The sequence below is a fragment of the Arachis hypogaea genome, chromosome 4, assembly GCF_003086295.3.
Source record: "Arachis hypogaea cultivar Tifrunner chromosome 4, arahy.Tifrunner.gnm2.J5K5, whole genome shotgun sequence".
Classification (NCBI taxonomy): domain Eukaryota; kingdom Viridiplantae; phylum Streptophyta; class Magnoliopsida; order Fabales; family Fabaceae; genus Arachis; species Arachis hypogaea.
The window spans coordinates 75,645,418-75,665,032 of NC_092039.1; the positions used below are offsets into that span (position 1 = coordinate 75,645,418).

General features: G+C 38.5%; 1 non-coding gene across 1 annotated transcript; it reads left to right on the plus strand.

Annotated features, from left to right (window-relative positions):
- The first annotated feature begins 11,444 nt into the window (after positions 1 to 11,444).
- LOC112798528 (small nucleolar RNA R71) lies at positions 11,445 to 11,548 on the plus strand. Its single transcript, XR_003200137.1, has one exon. It is a non-coding gene; the product is annotated as a small nucleolar RNA R71 (small nucleolar RNA).
- The last annotated feature ends 8,067 nt before the right edge of the window (positions 11,549 to 19,615 follow it).

The following is a 19,615-nucleotide window of genomic DNA, read 5'->3' on the forward strand; positions in this document are numbered from 1 at the left end:
TAGGGTTTACATGAGTAAGTAATTGATGCATAAATTCACTTCCGGGGCCCACTTGGTGTATGTTTGGGCTGAGCTTGATCAATCCACGAGCTGAGGCTTCTCTTGGAGTTGAACTCCGAGTTATGACGTGTTTTGGGCGTTCAACTCCGGATCATGACGTTTTTCTGGCGTTTAACTCCAGACAGCAGCATGTACTTGGCGTTCAACGCCAAGTTATGTCGCCAATCTCCGAATAAAGTATGGACTATTATATATTGCTGGAAAGCTCTGGATGTCTACTTTCCAAAGCCGTTGAGAGCGCGCCAATTGGAGTTCTGTAGCTCCAGAAAATCCATTTTGAGTGCAGGGAGGTCAAATTCCAACAGCATCAGCAGTCCTTTTGTCAGCCTTCTTCAGAGTTTTGCTCAAGTCCCTCAATTTCAGCCAGAAATTACCTGAAATCACAGAAAAACACACAAACTCATAGTAAAGTCCAGAAATGTGAATTTAACATAAAAACTAATGAAAACATCCCTAAAAGTAGCTCAAACTTACTAAAAACTATATAAAAACAATGCCAAAAAGCGTATAAATTATCCGCTCATCAGGTATTGAAAGGAAGAGATTGTTACCCATGGAGATCGGTCGAACGACCTCCCCGGCAACGACGCCAAAAATTTGATGCGCACGAGAATTGCGTCCGAAGAGAATTTCTCAATGAAGTTGCGTTGCAAGTATAGTTGTACCAACAACAATCCTCGAGGATCAAATTTAGAAAGGAATTGGTTGTCACAAGTTCAACCCCAATAAAATAACTGAAGTGTTCAAACCTCGGGTCGTCTCACAAGGAATGGACAAACATGTGCTTCAACATTGGTTAGAAATCCGGGGATGTAAGTCATGAACAAGAAAGTAAACTAGGAATCTTAGCAGACAAGTAATCTTAAAGTGCAAGGAACTAATTCAAATAACTAAGCAAGATGTGAGCAATTCCAAACTAAGAAGACAACATTCAATATAATTTTACTTTCAACTAAACAATAGCTATAACTAAAGCAAGGCAATAAATATTTTTGGATTTCCAAATAAGAATGATAAAAGTGACTCTTAGCTAGACATGGGAATTTGGGTCACTATCCTTGTCTAATAACCATATCTTGACAATTATGAGGAGCCAAACCCACTAAGTCTACTTCTATACTTGAAGTACATCAAATGGTTTGGCCAACATCAACCCATAAGGTCTAACCTCACTACTAATTAACCTAGTAGTAGGCTAGTGTCAATGGCTATCAAATTGACCACAAAGGGTTCCCAAATCATCAAATCCATTGGACTCAATGACTCAAGTTTATCCAATTCCCTTAGCCTAAGCCAAGAGTGAAAAGAAGTACTCCATAATCAAGGTAAACAATTCATCAAACACATGGTAAGCATTAGCAAAAGACATGTTCAAATTGCAATTGGATTGAAATTAACAAATACCCACTAACAAATATCAACTTACAATCACTCAAACAACACAATTAATCATAAAAATTATCAATGTAACATCAACAAGTCAAGATTCACAACATTCATGCAATGGGTATAAAGTGACAATTGACAAGAATCCATAAAACTAACACAAGATCTAAGCAAAATTATACTAAGAGATTCAAATTAAACAATCAAAACTAGTAATTAACAAGATCCAATTTAGAATTTAACCAGGGAAGATCAAATTAAAGTTAGATCTAGAGATGAACAAGGGTTTCTCTCTCTAGAATAACAAAGAACAAAAAACTAGAAAATGTGTCTTAGTGTAAAATGATTGATCCCCCTTCTCCCTAGCATCCTTGGGTCTTTTTCCATGCAGAAATAGCTTGAAATTAGGCCTAATGAGCCTCAGAAATCGTCAGGCACGATTTTCTTTAATGAGGTCACTTGCAGCTTCCCGCTCGTGGGCGCCATGCGTGCGCACGCGCCGATTGCTTTTGTGATCCACGCGTGCGCGCCAAGTGCACGTGCGCGTTGGTTGGAATTCTCTGGCCTGCGCAGATGCGTCCATCCTTGCGTGCCGCTTCCAGCTATCCTCATCCATGCGTGCGCGTGATGTGCACGTGCACGTCGGTGCTGAAGTTCCCAAAATCCAAATCTTCATGTTCCTCCCTCTTGTGCATGCTTTCTTTCTCTCTTCTAGGCCATTCTTACCCTATTAATTCTGAAATCACTCAACAAATACGTCACGGCATCGAATGAAAATAAAGAGAATCAAAATATAGCAATTCTAAGGCAAAAAAGCATGTTTTCCATCTTGGAGCAATATTAGGAAGTGAACACAAGACCATGCATTTCTTGTGAATAAGTGCGAGAAATATTGACAAAAACCCCCAAATTAAGCACAAGATAAACCACAAAATTGGGGTTTATCATTGGGCTTGCTCCACTATCTTCATGGCTTTATTTGTGTGAGTGCTTTTGGGTTTGGCCTAACTGGATGACCCAACTATATCGTTTGCCCTCTACATCTTTTCTTCTTCACCCTGTACCATTTTTTTCTTTTGCTTGCTTTCTTTTGTATTTTTCATGCCATTTTCTTTTTGCTACCCTCAGGTTTTTCAATGCTATTTCCAGGAGATTGAGAAGGCACTCTTCTTGATCATTCAGTTACTTTCTTGTGGCAGTGGTTTAGCTTCTCTACCTTTTTCTTTCTTTTCACTGCCACTCTCCATCATTTCTTGGCCTCTTACTTTTTTCGATGACACCTCTGTCTCCAAAACCTCTAGTATCCACTGGTCCTTGGCTTTGTTCTTTGAGCTTTGACTATCTTCATCCTCCCTTGTGTGATGTTCACATGCTTCTTCATGTTCCATGAATTGTTCTGATTTCTCTTTCTCTTTTTCTGCATTCAAAGGTCTGACCCTCTCTGTTGCTAGATCCTTGGTGAACCTTAGTTTCATTGGATCCCAACATGCCATGGCTGCTGGCTTGTTGCAATTTTTCTTCTTGTGCCCAATAACACCGCATTTAAGACAGAAGCAATCTTGAAGCTTTTTGTATTTGAAACTAATCCAAATTCTAATATTATTGTTTTGGTTAAGCCAAAACCTATCTGAAGAGGTTGGGTTATGTTGATGGCAGCCCGAAAGCACAAAAAATTCCTCTCTAGTATGTCAACCTTTATTGGGTTTTTCACCTCTCCCAGTATTCCGATTAGATTCCCAATGGTTTTTGCTGTTTAGAATTTAGGTGCTCAATTGGAAGTCAATGTACTTGAATCCAGAATTCCATATAGTCATGGCTAACATCCAATGTCACCTCTCCATAAAGCCATTATTGGAGGTTTAGCAATTCCCTCCAACATTTCGAGGACCATTGTTGAGAAACCTTTTTCCCACTCAACTATCCTTGAAACTTAGAAAGATTTTGTTTCGCCTCACTTCTAAAATTGATACCTCTTTGGCAATTTCCCAAATGCCATGAATGGAGTTCTTAATGGTTTTAAATTTGAGCCTTTTATCTGTGATAATTTTGCCAACCAAATTGAAGCTATATGTTTTGAAACCTGGGCTAGGTTGTGGGTTTAGAGTGATGGTGACTCCTTCAATGGGGTCGGTTCCCATGTTTGGTCTGATCATGTTATAGCTAGGCTATGTGATAGTTAGTAGATGAAGAGTGTGATAGTATGAGAAATGTAGTGTAAGAAAAAGGTGATGTATCTGGTGCTGTAAGTTTTGCTATGCCTGGGTGATATGTGAATAGGTGGGATAAAGCCAAAAGGGTGGGATTAAACGGATATGAAGTCAGAATGTATGAAGTCAGAATGAAGAGGCAAATAAGAAAAGATGGATTAAATGGAAATGGGGTGAGTGATATCGGTTTTGAGCACAATGTGTTATGGTTTATGAGTAGGATTTATAGTTGCTAGTGGTGGTGAATGAATTTAAGGTGGATTTAAATTTTGAGATGAAGATATACTGAAAAAAGTTTTGAGGTAAAAGGTTATTTACTTCTTAAGTACAGACCAAGAATTTTGAAATACTCTCCTAGTGAGAGAGGATTCTCTCCATTCTAAGAGATAATGTTGATAAATTTAAACAGACTTTTCATTTTATACAATCTAATTGTTCTTTGAATAAGCCGATGGTGGACGAAATTGTGATTTATGCTTGAATTGTTGTTCGAAATTAATTCCCCAGTAATGGCTCCAAAAAAACTTGGTGCTCAATACTATGGTCTAAATATAACCTCACAACTTCGCTCAACTAACCAGCGAGTGTACTGGGTCGTCCAAGTAATACCTTACGTGAGTAAGGGTCGATCCCACAGAGATTGTTGGCATGAAGCAAGCTATGGTCATCTTGTAAATCTCAGTCAGGCGGATAATAATTGATTATTGGGTTTTCGAAAATATAAAGAGATAATTAATTTATTAATAAAGGATAGAAATACTTATGTAATTTCATTGGTAGGAATTTCAGATAAGCGCATGGAGATGCTGTATCCCTTTTGAATCTCTGGTTTCCTATTGCATCCATCCGATCCTTCTTACTCCTTTCCATGGCAAGCTGTATGTAGGGCATCACCGTTGTCAATGGCTACATCCCATCCTCTCAGTGAAAAAGGTCCAAATGCTCTGTCACGGCACGGCTAATCATCTGTTGGTTCTCGATTATGTTGGAATAGAATCCCTTGATTCTTTTGCGTTTGTCATCACGCCCAGCAATCGCGAGTTTGAAGCTCGTCACAGTCATTCAATCCCAGAATACTACTTAGAATACCACAGACAAGGTTTAGACTTTCCGAATTCTCATGAATGCCGCCATCAATTCTAGCTTATACCACAAAGATTCTGATTAAGGAACCCAAGAGATACGCACTCTAGCTTTTGCTTGTAGAACGGAAGTGGTTGTCAGGCACGCGTTCTGGTGGACAAAATTGTGATTCATATGTTATTGCATTTTGTAAAATTCATTGCTTTTTCTTTCCCTGGCAATGGCGCCAAAAACATGATGCCAATACCATGGTTTACAACTATGTGTGGTCACAACTCCGTTCAACTTAACCAGCAAGTGTACTGGGTTATCCAAGTAATACCTTACGTGAGTAAAGATCGATCCCACAGAGATTGTTGGTATGAAGCAAGCTATGGTAACCTTGTAAATCTCAGTCAGGCGGATAATAATTGATTATGGATAAGTTCGAAAATAAATAATAAACAGAAAATAAAATAGTAAATAGTTACTCATATAATTCCATGGTGCGAATTTTAGATAGGCATATGTAGATGTTGTGCTCCTCTCGAATCTCTACTTTCTTATTACATTCATCCAATCCTTCTTACTCCTTTCCATGGCAAGCTGTATGTAGGGCATCACCGTTGTCAATGGCTACATCACATCTTCTCAGTGAAAATGGTCCTATGCTCTGTCACAGCACGGCTAATCATCTGTCGGTTCTCAATCAGGTTAGAATAGAATCCCTTGATTCTTTTGCGTCTGTCACTAACACCTAGCCTTCAAGAGTTTGAAGCTTGTCACAGTCATTCAATACCGGAATCCTACTCGGAATACCACAGACAAGGTTAGACTTTTCAGATTCCCGGAATCCTACTCGGAATACCACTAACAAGGTTAAACTTTCTGGATTCCCATGAATGCCGCCATCTATCTAGCTTATACCACGAAGATTCTGTTGGAGAATCTAAGAGATATGCGCCCGGCCTATGGTAGAACGGAAGTGGTTGTCAGTCACGCGCGTTCATAGGTGAGAATGATGATGAGTGTCACGGATCATCACATTCATCAAGTTGAAGTGCAACAAATATCTTAGAATAGGAATAAAGAGAATTAAATAGAAAGTAATAGTAATTGTATTGAAACTTGAGGTACAGCAGAGCTCCACACCCTTAATCTATGGTGTGTAGAAACTCCACCGATAAAAATACATAAGTGAGAGGTCCAGGCATGGCCGAATGGCCAGCCCCCATGATCTGAGAACTAATCATCCCAAGATGTTCCTAAGATCTAAAGTGATCAAAAGATGTCCAATACAATAGTAAATTATCCTATTTATGCTAGACTAGCTACTAGGGTTTACATGAGTAAGTAATTGATGCATAAATCCACTTTCAGGGCCGACTTGGCATGTGTTTGGGCTGAGCTTGATCTATCCACGAGCTGAGGCTTCTCTTGGAGTTGAACGCTGAGTTATAGCGTGTTTCTGGCGTTCAACTCCGGGTTGTGACGTGTTTCTGGCGTTTGACTCCAGACAGCAGCATGTACTTGGAGTTGAGCGCCACTTTACATCATCAATTCCCGAATAAAGTTTAGACTATTATATATTGCTGGAAAGCTCTGGATGTCTAATTTCTAACGCCATTGAGAGCGCGCCATTTGGAATTCTGTAGCTCCTGAAAATTCATTTTATGTGTAGGGAGGTCAGATTCCAACAGCATTAGCAGTCCTTTTGTCAGCCTTTTTCAGAGTTTTGCTCAAGTCCCTTAATTTCAGCCAGAAATTTCCTAAAATTACAGAAAAACACACAAACTCATAGTAAAGTCTAGAAATGTGAATTTAACATAAAAACTAATGAAAACATCCCTAAAAGTAGCTTGAACTTACTAAAAACTACCTGAAAACAATGCCAAAAAGCGTATAAATTATCCGCTCATCACAACACCAAACTTAAATTGTTGCTTGTCCCCAAGCAACTGAAAATCAAATAGGATAAAAAGAAGATAATATACTATAAATTCCAAAATATCAATGAATATTAATTCTAATTAGATGAGCGGGACTTGTAGCTTTTTGCTTCTGAACAGTTTTGGCATCTCACTTTTTCCTTTGAAGTTTAGAATGATTGGCATCCCTAGGAACTTAGAATTTCAGATAGTGTTATTGATTCTCCTAGTTAAGTATGTTGATTCTTGAACACAGCTACTTATGAGTCTTGGCCGTGGCCCTAAGCACTTTGTTTTCTAGTATTACCACCGGATACATAAATGCCACAGACACATGACTGGGTGAACCTTTTCAGATTGTGACTCAGCTTTGCTAGAGTCCCCAGTTAGAGGTGTCCAAAGCTCTTAAGCACACTCTTTTGCTTTGGATCACGACTTTAACCACTCAGTCTCAAGCTTTTCACTTGGACCTGCATGACACAAGCACATGGTTAGGGACAGCTTGATTTAGCCGCTTAGGCCTGGATTTTATTTCCTTGGGCCCTCCTATCCATTGATGCTCAAAGCCTTGGATCCTTTTTACCCTTGCCTTTTGGTTTTAAGGGCTATTGGCTTTTTCTGCTTGCTTTTTGTTTTGCTTTCTATTTTTTCGCCATTTTTTTCGCAAGCTTTTTACTTTTCACTGCTTTTTCTTGCTTCAAGAATCAATTTTCATGATTTTTCAGATTGTCAATAACATTTCTCTTGTTCATCATTCTTTCAAGAGCCAATAGTTTTAACATTCATAAACAACAAGATCAAAAAAATGCACTGTTCAAGCATTCATTCAGAAAACAAAAAGTATTGTCACCACATCAATATAATTGAACTAAATTCAAGGATAAATTCAAAATTCATGTACTTCTTGTTCTTTTGATTAAAAACATTTTTCATTTAAGAGAGGTGAAGGATTAATGGAATTATTCATAACTTTAAGACATAGTTACTAAACACTAATGATCATGAAGTAGAGACACAAAACATAAATGAACACAACATAAAAAACAAAAAGCAGAAAGAAATAAGAACAAGGAATGAGTCCACCTTAGTGGCGTCTTCTTCTTGAAGGACCAACAATGTCCTTAAGCTCTTCTATGTCCCTTCCTTGCCTTTGTTGCTCCTCCCTCATTGCTCTTTGATCTTCTCTTATTTCATGGAGAATGATGGAGTGCTCATGATGTTCCACCCTTAATTGTTCCACATTGTAGCTCAAATCTTCTAAGGAAGTGTTGAGTTGTTCCCAATAGTTGTTGGGAGGAAAGTGCATCCCTTGAGGCATCTCAGGGATTTCTTAATGATGAGCTTCCTTATGCATCTCTTGAGATCCGTGGAGGATCTCTCTTGCTTGCTCCATCCTCTTCTTGGTGATGGGCTTATCCTCCTCAATGGAGATGTCTCCTTCTATGATAACTCCAGTTGAGTAACATAGATAGCAAATAAGGTGAGGAAAAGCTAGCCTTGCCATGGTGGAGGGCTTTTCGGCTATTTTGTAGATTTCATTAGAGATGACTTCATGAACTTTTGCTTCCTCTCCAATCATGATGCTATGAATCATGATGGCCCGATCCACAGTAACTTCAGATCGGTTGCTAGTGGGAATGATGGAGCGTTGAATGAACTCCAACCATCCTCTAGCCATAGGCTTAAGGTCCAGTCTTCTTAGTTGAACTAGCTTGCCTTTGGAGTCTCTTTTTCATTGAGCTCCTTCCACACATATGTCCATTAGGACTTGGTCCAACCTTTGATTAAAGTTGACCCTTCTAGTGTAGGGGCGTACATCTCCTTGCATCATGGGCAAGTGGAACGCCGACCTTACATTCTCCGGACTAAAATCTAAGTATTTCCCCCGAACCTTTGTGAGATAATTCTTTGGACTCGGGTTCATACTTTGATCATGGTTTCTAGTGATCCATGCATTGGCATAGAACTCTTGAACCATTAGGATTCCGACTTGTTGCATGGGGTTGGTTAGGACTTCCCAACCTCTCCTTTGGATCTCATGTCGGATCTCTAGATACTCATTTTTCTTGAGCTTGAAAGGGACCTCAGGGATCACCTTCTTCTTTGCCACAACATCATAGAAGCGGTCTTGATGGCTTTTGGAGATGAATCTTTCCATCTCCCATGACTCGGAGGTGGAAGCTTTTGTCTTCCCTTTTCCTTTTCTAGAGGATTCTCCGGCCTTAGGTGCCATTGATGGTAATGGAAAAACAAAAAGCTTATGCTTTTACCACACCAAACTTAGAAAATTGCTCGCCCTCGAGCAAGAGAAGAAAGAAAAGATGAAGAATAAGAAGAAGATATGGAGGAGATGGAGGGATGTGTGTATTCAGCTATATGGGTGGGATTGGGTGGGAAAGAGATTTTGAATTTTGAAGGTAGGTGGGGTGTGTGGGGACGAATGGATGGATGTGAGTGGTGAATGGAAAACAGAAGGGATGACCATGAATGGAGAGAGAGAGGGCAAGGTAGGTGGGGATCCTGTGAGGTCCACAGATCCTGAGGTGATCCTGTGGGGTCTACAGATCCTGAGGTGTCAAGGATTTACATCCCTGCACCAATTAGGCATGTAAAATGCCTTTGCATACCATTCTGGCGTTTAAACGCCGAGGTGATGCACGTTCTGGGCGTTCAACGCCCATGTGTAGCATGTTCTGGGCGTTCAACGCCCATGTGTAGCATGTTTCTGGCGTTGAATGCCAGTTCCATGCTTGTTACTGGCGTTCAGCGCTAGCTTTCCTCAAGGCACATTCCTGGCGTTCAAACGCCAGAATGTTGCTTGTTTCTGGCGTTCAGCGCCAGATTCATGCTCTGTTCTGGCGTTGAACGCCAGCCAGATGCTCCTTACTGGCGTTGAACGCCAGTTGTCCTCCCTCCAGCGTGTGATTTTTCTTCTGCTATTTTTGATTCTGTTTTTAATTTTTATATTTTTTTCCTGACTCCACATGATCATGCACCTAATAAAACACAAAATAAAAATAAAATAAAATTAGATAAATAAAAATTGGGTTGCCTACCAACAAGCGCTTCTTTAATGTCAATAGCTTGACAGTGGGCTCCCATGGAGCCACAAAGGTGATCAGGTCAATGTTGTATAGTCCCAACACCAAACTTAGAGTTTGGATATGGGGTCTTAACACCAAACTTAGTGTTTGGTTGTGGCCTCCCAACACCAAACTTAGAGTTTGACTGTGGGGGCTCCTCTTGACTCTGAACTGAGAGAAGCTCTTTGTGCTCACTCTCTTTTGTCACAGAGGGATGGCCATGTGCCTTAAACACAAGGTAGTCCCCATTCAATTGAAGGACTAATTCACCTCTGTTGACATCTATCACAGCTCCTGCTGTGGCTAGGAAATGTCTTCCAAGGATGATGCACTCATCCTCTTCCTTCCTAGTGTCTAAGATTATGAAATCAGCAGGGATGTAAAGGCCTTCAACCTTTACTAACACGTCCTCTACTACTCCATAAGCTTGTCTTAATGACTTGTCTGCCAATTGTAATGAGAACAAGGCAAGTTGTACCTCAATGATCCCCATCTTCTCCATTACAGAGAGTGGCATAAGATTTATCCCTGACCCCAGATCACATAGAGCTTTTTCAAAGGTCATGCTGCCTATGGTACAAGGTATTAAGAACTTGCCAGGATCTTGTCTCTTTTGAGGTAAAATTTTCTGAATCCAGGTGTCTAGTTCACTAATGAGCAAGGGAGGTTCACTTTCCCAAGTCTCATTACCAAACAACTTGGCATTCAGCTTCATGATAGCTCCTAAATATTGAGCAACTTGCTCTCTAGTCACATCTTCATCCTCTTCAGAGGAAGAATAGTCTTCAGAGCTCATGAATGGCAGAAGGAGATTTAATGGAATCTCTATGGTCTCTATATGAGCCTTAGATTCCTTTAGATCCTTAATAGGAAACTCCTTCTTGCTTGAGAGACGTCCCAGGAGGTCTTCCTCACTAGGATTTTCGTCCTTCTCCTCCCTTGTGCATTCGGCCATATTGATCACATCAATGGCCTTGCACTCTCCTTTTGGATTCTCTTCTGTATTGCTTGGGAGAATACTGGGAGGAGTTTCAATGACTTTCTTACTCAGCTGGCCCACTTATGCCTCCAGATTTTTGATGGAGGATCTTGTTTCACTCATGAAACTGAAAGTGGCCTTTGACAGATCAGAGACTAGATTGGCTAAATTAGAAGTGTTTTGTTCAGAATTCTCTGTCTGTTGCTGAGAAGATGATGGAAAAGGCTTGCTATTGCTCAGCCTATTGCGTCCACCATTGTTAAAGCCTTGTTGAGGCTTTTGCTGATCCTTCCATGAGAAATTTGGATGATTTCTCCATGATGAATTATAGATGTTTCCATAAGGTTCACCCATGTAATTTACCTCTGCTATTGCAGGGTTCTCAGGATCATAAGCTTCTTCAGAAGCTACCTCTTTAGTACTGTTGGATGCATTTTGCCATCCATTCAGACTTTGAGAAATCATGTTGACTTGCTGAGTCAACACCTTGTTCTAAGCCAATATGGCATTCAGAGCATCAATTTTAAGAACTCCCTTCCTCTGAGGCGTCCCATTACTCACAAAATTCCTCTCAAAAGTGTACATGAACTGGTTATTTGCAACCATGTCAATAAGTTCTTGAGCTTCTGCAGGTGTTTTCTTTAGGTGAATGGATCCACCTGCAGAATGGTCCAGTGACATTTTTGAAAATTCAGATAGACCATAATAGAATATATCTAATATGGTCCATTCTAAAAACATGTCAGATGGACACCTTTTGGTCAACTGCTTGTATCTTTCCCAAGCTTCATAGAGGGATTCACCATCTTTTTGTTTGAAGGTCTGAACATTCACTCTAAGCTTGCTCAGCTTTTGAGGAGGAAAAAATTTATCCAAGAAGGCCGTGACCAGCTTCTCCCAGGAGTCCAGGCTATCCTTAGGTTGTGAATCCAACCATATTCTAGCTCTGTCTCTTACAGCAAAAGGGAAAAGTATGAGCCTGTAGACTTCAGGATCTACTCCATTCGTCTTAACAGTCTCACAGATCTGCAAGAACTCAGTTAAAAACTGATAAGGATCTTCAGATTGAAGTCCATAAAACTTGCAGTTCTGTTGCATTAAAGCAACTAGTTGAGGCTTAAGCTCAAAATTATTGGCTCCAATGGCAGGAATGGAGATGCTTCTTCCATCAAATTTGGACATTGGTTTTGTGAAGTCACCAAGCATTCTCCTTGCATTATTGTTGTTGGGTTCGGCTGCCATCTCCTTCTCTTGTTCTAATGTTTCTGAAAGGTTACCTTTAGATTGTTGTAATTTAGCTTCTCTTAGTTTTCTCTTCAGAGTCCTTTCAAGTTCAGAATCAATTTCAACAAGAGTGCCTTTTCCCTTGTTCCTGCTCATATGAAAGAGAAGAAAACAAGAAAAGAAAAGAAATCCTCTATGTCACAGTATAGAGATTCCTTTATGTTAGTAGAAGAAGAAAAGGGGGGGAAGAGTGAAGAAGAATGGGTTCGGATTTTTAGATGAAGAGAGATGAAGAGAAGTGTTAGTAATTAAATAATTAAATAGAAGAAGAAAAGAGAGGGAGAATTTCGAAAATAATTTTGAAAAAGGGGTTAGTAATTTTTGAAAATTAAAGATAAGATAAGATTAAAATTAAAATTTAAAACAAAAAAAAAAGAATTTTTGAAAAAGAGATGAGATATTTTCAAAAATTAGAGAGGGAAAAGTAGTTAGGTGGTTTTAAAAAAGATAAGAAACAAACAAAAAGTCAAATAGTTAGTTGAAAAAGATATTAAAATCAAATTTGAAAAGATTAGAAGATAAGAAGTTAGATAAGATATTTTGAAATCAAATTTTGAAAAAGATAAAGTTTTTGAAAAAGATAAGATAAAAGATAAAAAGATTTAATTCAAAAATTTAAAATTACTTACTTCACAAACAAGAAACTACAAGATAAGATTCTAGAACTTAAAGATTGAACTTTTCTTAACAAAAAAGTAACAAACTTCAAATTTTTGAATCAATCACATTAATTGTTAGTGAGTTTTCGAAAATATGATATAAAGATAAGAAAAAGATTTTGAAAACAAATTGAAAAAGAATTTTTTGAATTTTTCGAAAAAGAGGAAAATTGGAAAAGATATGATTTTTGAAAAAGATTTTGAAAAGATAAGATTTTTAAATTTTTGAAAATTTGACTTGACTTGTAAGAAACAACTAATTTTGAAAATTTTTGACTAAGTCAACTCAAATTTTCGAAAATTATGAGAAAAACAAGGAAAAGATATTTTTTTATTTTTGAAATTTTAATTATGAGAAAGAAAAACACAGATATGACCCAAAACATAAAAATTTTGGATCAAAACACAAGATGCATGCAAGAATACTATGAATGTCAAGATGAACACCAAGAACACTTTGAAGATCATGATGAACATCAAGAACATATTTTTGAAAAAAATTTTTATGCAAAGAAAACATGCAAGACACCAAACTTAGAAATCTTTAATGCATGGACACTATGAATGCAAAAATGCATATGAAAAACAACAAACAACACAAAACAAGAAAACATCAAGATCAAACAAGTAGACTTGTCAAGAACAACTTGAAGAATATGAAGAACACTATGAATGCATGGAATTTTCGAAAATAATGCATAAATTTTAAAAACATGCAATTGACACCAAACTTAAAAATTGACTCAAGACTCAAACAAGAAACACAAAATATTTTTGATTTTTATGATTTTATATTTTTTTTGTATTTTTATTAATTTTTTTCGAAAATAAAGTTTGGAAAAACGAAAAAGAAAATTACCTAATCTAAGCAACAAGATGAACCGTCAGTTGTCCATACTCGAACAATCCCTGGCAACGGCGCCAAAAACTTGGTGGACGAAATTATGATTCATATGTTATTGCATTTTGTAAAATTCATTACTTTTTCTTTCCCTGGCAATGGTGCCAAAAACATGATGCCAATACCATGGTTTACAACTATATGTGGTCACAACTCCGTTCAACTTAACTAGCAAGTGTACTGGGTCATCCAAGTAATACCTTACGTGAGTAAGGATCGATCCCACAAAGATTGTTGGTAACCTTGTAAATCTCAGTCAGGCGGATAATAATTGATTATGGATAAGTTCGAAAATAAATAATAAACAGAAAATAAAATAGTAAATAGTTACTCATATAATTCCATGGTGCGAATTTCAGATAGGCATATGTAGATGCTGTGCTCCTCTCGAATCTCTACTTTCTTATTACATTCATCCAATCCTTCTTACTCCTTTCCATGGCAAGCTGTATGTAGGGCATCACCATTGTCAATGGCTACATCCCATCCTCTCAGTGAAAATGGTCCTATGCTCTGTCACAGCACGGCTAATCATCTGTCGGTTCTCAATCAGGTTGGAATAGAATCCCTTGATTCTTTTGCGTCTGTCGCTAACGCCCAACCTTCAGGAGTTTGAAGCTTGTCATAGTCATTCAATACCGGAATCCTACTCAGAATACCACAGACAAGGTTAGACTTTCAGGATTCCCATGAATGCCGCCATCTATCTAGCTTATACCACGAAGATTCTGTTGGGGAATCTAAGAGATATGCGCCCGGCCTAAGGTAGAACGGAAGTGGTTGTCAGTCACGCGCGTTCATAGGTGAGAATGATGATAAGTGTCACGGATCATCACATTCATCAAGTTGAAGTGCAACGAATATCTTAGAATAGGAATAAAGAGAATTGAATAGAAAGTAATAGTAATTGTATTGAAACTTGAGGTACAGCAGAGCTCCACACCCTTAATCTATGGTGTGTAGAAACTCCACCGTTGAAAATACATAAGTGAGAGGTCCAGGCATGGCCGAATGGCCAGCCTCCATGATCTGAGAACTAATCGTCCCAAGATGTTCCTAAGATCTAAAGTGATCAAAAGATGTCCAATACAATAGTAAATTATCCTATTTATACTAGACTAGCTACTAGGGTTTACATGAGTAAGTAATTGATGCATAAATCCACTTCTGGGGCCCACTTGGCATGTGTTTGAGCTGAGCTTGATCTATCCACGAGCTGAGGCTTCTCTTGGAGTTGAACGCTGAGTTATAGCGTGCTTCTGGCGTTCAACTCCGGGTCGTGACGTGTTTCTGGCGTTTGACTCCAGACAGCAGCATGTACTTGGCGTTGAGTGCCACTTTACGTCGTCAATTCCCAAATAAAGTATGGACTATTATATATTGCTGGAAAGCTCTGGATGTCTACTTTCCAACGCCATTGAGAGCGCGCCATTTGGATTTCTGTAGCCCCAGAAAATCCATTTTAAGTGCAGGAAGGTCAGATTCCAACAGCATCAGCAGTCCTTTTGTCAGCCTTTTTCAGAGTTTTGCTCAAGTCCCTCAATTTCAGCCCGAAATTTTCTGAAATTACAGAAAAATACACAAACTCATAGTAAAGTCCAGAAATATGAATTTAACATAAAAACTAATGAAAACATCCCTAAAAGTAGCTTGAACTTACTAAAAACTACCTAAAAACAATGCCAAAAAGCGTATAAATTATCCGCTCATCACGTTCATACGGATGGATGATGATGAGTGTCACGGATCATCACATCCATCAGGTTGAAGTACGAATGGTATCTTAGAACAGGAATAAATCGAATTGAATAGAAAATAATAGTAATTGCATTAAAACTTGAGGTACAGCAGAGCTCCACATCCTTAATCTATGGTGTGTAGAAACTCCACCGTTGAAAATACATAAGTGATTAAGGTTCAGGCATGGCCGAGAGGCCAGCCCCCAAGGTCTAAGAACTAAACGTTCAAAGATCGATAATACACTAGTAAAAAGTCCTATTTTATAATAAACTAGCTGCTAGGGTTTACAGAAGTAAGTAATTGATGCATAAATCCACTTCCGGGGCCCACTTGGTGTATGTTTGGGCTGAACTTAAATGTTACACGAGCTGAGGCTTATCTTGGAGTTGAACGCCAAGTTGTAACGTGTTTTGGGCGTTCAACTTTGGTTCGTGACGTGTTTCTGGCATTTGACTCCAGAATGCAACATAGAACTGGCGTTGAGCGCCAGTTTACGTCGTCTAATCTCGAACAAAGTATGGACTATTATATATTGATGGAAAGCTCTGGATGTCTACTTTTCAACGCCATTGAAAGAACGCCATTTGGATTTCTGTAGCTCCAGAAAATATGTTTCGAGTGCAGGGAGGTCAGATTCCAACAGTATCAGCAGTCCTTTGTCAGCCTTCTTATCAGAGTTTTGCTCAGGTCCCTCAATTTCAGCCAGAAAATACCTGAAATCACAGAAAAACACACAAACTTATAGTAAAGTCCAGAAATGTGAATTTAGCATAAAAACTAATGAAAACATCCTTAAAAGTAACTAGATTATACTAAAAACTACATAAAAACAATGACAAAAAGCGTATAAATTATCCGCTCATCAGCCGACGTATCTTTAAAAAGAGTGTTATTGGGCCAATCATTATACAAGGCCCATTACAATTATACAAGGCCCATTACAAAACTAAATTGTAACTGACTTATGTAATTGATATTTTCAATGCTGACTGGTGTTTCTTATCATGCACTTATGATATTTGTGCTTTATAATTCGATTGCAACTATATCGTATTTGGACATTTTTAGGTAGACAATGACTTTTGTGTACAATGTGAATAATTGACTCTAAAATTGATCCAATAAAATAAAAACACACTATATCCCAAATTACCCATTTAAATTTTAATATTAAGATAATCATTCGCACACCTAGTAAATTTAATATTCGATATATTTATTGATCATATTATTTAATATTTTTATTATCTACCTATACTTTTCGATCATATTTTACATTGAGGTTACGGTAATATCAATAATTAAAAGACAAATTGTGTATGAATGAATTTGAATTCATGTCTGATACCACAATAGTAATATTATTTTGCAGTTACAATTGTACAAACTATAGTTTTATACTTATTATGCATATTACAAGGTAACGAAGGTATCTATATATACTTTTGAATCAATATCTAATTATTTGTGACCGAATTTGAAATAATTAGTTTCTTTATTCAATTTCTTTTATATATATATAGCTAATATATATAACTACTTTGTCACATATCAAGTAAATTAATAAACATCCCCCCATCAGAACAGAGTTAGGATGAAAGATCTTAGGAAACATATGTGGACATATGAATCATGCTCATAATTGCATTAAAAAATATCCGAGTCTCTATTCATAATTCACGACTTAAATTAAAACAGTTTACCGACCATAAGCATGCATACATGATGACAAAAATGTACTAGATGATAACGAAAATAAAGGGAAAATGCAATGATTTTTATAATATTACATTTACCAGTCCCTTCTAGTACATATATTATGCATATGAGAAGAAAATACAATATTCATGATTAATCAGAATTACACAAAACCGTGACTTTTGTCCTTTAATTTAACATAAAAGGAGTGGTCCAACATAATTAGCATTGTTTGAACTTACAAGTCCTTCTATGTCCTAAGGCATCCAGAAGAGTCCAGATAATTTTGTTCATAAATTAATTAAAATTATCGGTTGAACTAACAAATATTTCAATTTTCTGTCTTAACCGGCCAATGGTTTCAGATTCGTTTCTCAGATATGGAATAATCAATCCTATGAGAGTGATATTTTCTTTTAAAATACTACCCAGACAAGAAGAGAGACCTGTATGGTGCATACAAAATAAATAAAAAAGTACTAACTCCAGTTTAAGAAAGTCATTTAAAATATGAAATTGAACACAATTATTTTAATCACCGACTAAGTGTATGTTTTGATTAAAATTTACAAATAAAAATTTATATCAAAATAATTTTATAAACTTTATTTTGATTAAAAATAAATTGATATTAAATAAATAGACTATATTATTCAAAATTTAAATAAAAATCATTAAAAAGAAATAAATTTATATTATTTGATTTTTTTCATTATCTTTTTTATTATAATTTTTTTATGTGAAAGAACTGATATTTATGTATGGATAAATGACATATTTAAATAAAATAGATCTTGTTCGGTTCTTTGGGTTCCAGATCAGTTGGTGGAGCTCTAAGGGTGTGATGGTAGGAACCAGCCTTGGTCTTGGTCCAGAGAATGAGGGCGGAGACTTCACAGTCTCCTGAGCTGCTGCAGTGTGAGGAGGCGCCACCTGCAATGACACTCCAACGCCCAAGTCAGAGGTGGTGCAAATGGCAGTGAGAGTAATCAGATAGTGATGTACCGTGGGGGAGGGATAGGACCCTCCCCATATATACTTTGTCAGTAGGGTGGGCCCCACAGGCCAGGTTCCTTTTCTGGAAGTTTCCTTTCCTAGCTGTCAGGTGGCTGGCTGTTGGAGGATAAGTGTTCGGTTTGTGGCCCGGACGTGCGACACCCGTCAAACCGTCCGCTCGGGTCGGGTGGTCTTGTGCACCGGTTCGAATGAGGCAAGGTGCCAGCTGGGCTGGGTGCCATAACAATGCCGCCAACGCACCAGCTAACGTTGTGAGCAACTTGGGTGGTGTTTCGAGGGTTACCTGAAACTATAGGTCGATCTCGGTCGAGATCTTCTGCGTTAGTCGGAGCCGATGTGTCTGGTGGGTATATAGTCGCCGGAGCTAGTGTGTCCGACTTGTAATACTGAAAGCGCTGCTGATCCTTCGTCCCCGGAGGGTGGGGGGTACCTGCAAGGGACTCCGATGCTTAAGTTAGCAAGGGTATTAAGCAGGTATTGAGTAAAATCAGAGTATGAGTTATACCTGGGTGCTCCAGTGTATTTATAATAGTGAGATGTGGCCTTCTGTGGATAAGATAAGTTAGTTATCTTATCTTATCTTTATCTTATCTCTAGGTGAGGTCATCTTTATCTTTGAGGGAACCGCCCTTCTTTCTGTAGGCTTGGGCCGCCTTAGGATTTGGGGCGTGTTCCTCTATTTGGGCCCTTCTTTGGGATTTCTGGGGACTTGACCGAGCTCTTTGGGAAGAGGTCGAGTTGTCCTGACCTGAAGAGGTCGGTCGCTTTGTTTGTCGAACATCCCGGGTCGGACAGCTCGACCCAGGGTATGAACAGGTGGCGTGTTCCGTTGCTTCTGGTAGCTTCGTCGCTTGGTCGGTTCATCGTTGGTTGTAGTAGGGGCGCGCCCCCTACGAGCAAGTGAGGCTCGATTTTTGTGCCGAGCATTTAATGCTTTTGATGATTGATTTAAATCCTGTGTAAAAAGTCCACTTTGCTCTTGTCTTTCGCACTTCCTATGCGTTAGTTTCTATTTCCGTTTCGCTTCACCCTTTACGTTTCTAACTTTCCCCTGCCAACACGTTTCCATCATTTCCTCTCATCCATTCTGAAGTTCTTCACTTTGTGTCTGTTTCTGCGCTGCCTACTTTCCTGAGATTTTCCCACTTCTTCTTTGATCATCACTCTTTTGGTAAGTTTCCTTTCTTCTTCTCCTCTTATTTTACTTTTGCGTTTTATGTTGTTTCTCTGCATGTTATTTTTGCGCCTATACTGCTTATTTTGGGTTGCATGCTAGGATAGTTTCAATATTAGGTAGACAATAGGGGGTAACCATTCTAGGTTTTGGCTTATAGGCTTCGTTTTGGCTGTAGATTTATCCCTTGCTTGACTGTAGATATTGAATAGGCAAACTGTAGTTTCTGGTGTTAGTCCTGGTCTCCCGACCTTATAGACTGACTTTGAGTGGTGCTCCCACTGTAGGTATGGCCCAACGTTCCGTCGCGAGGATTCCCGTTGCGAGAGCACCCTACAATCGATATGCTTGGGTGACTTCAGATGTGAAGGAAACCCCCTACCAGATGAGCTTAGAGGAACTTACAGAGTTCCGATAGTCCGAGTACCTTTACGGAG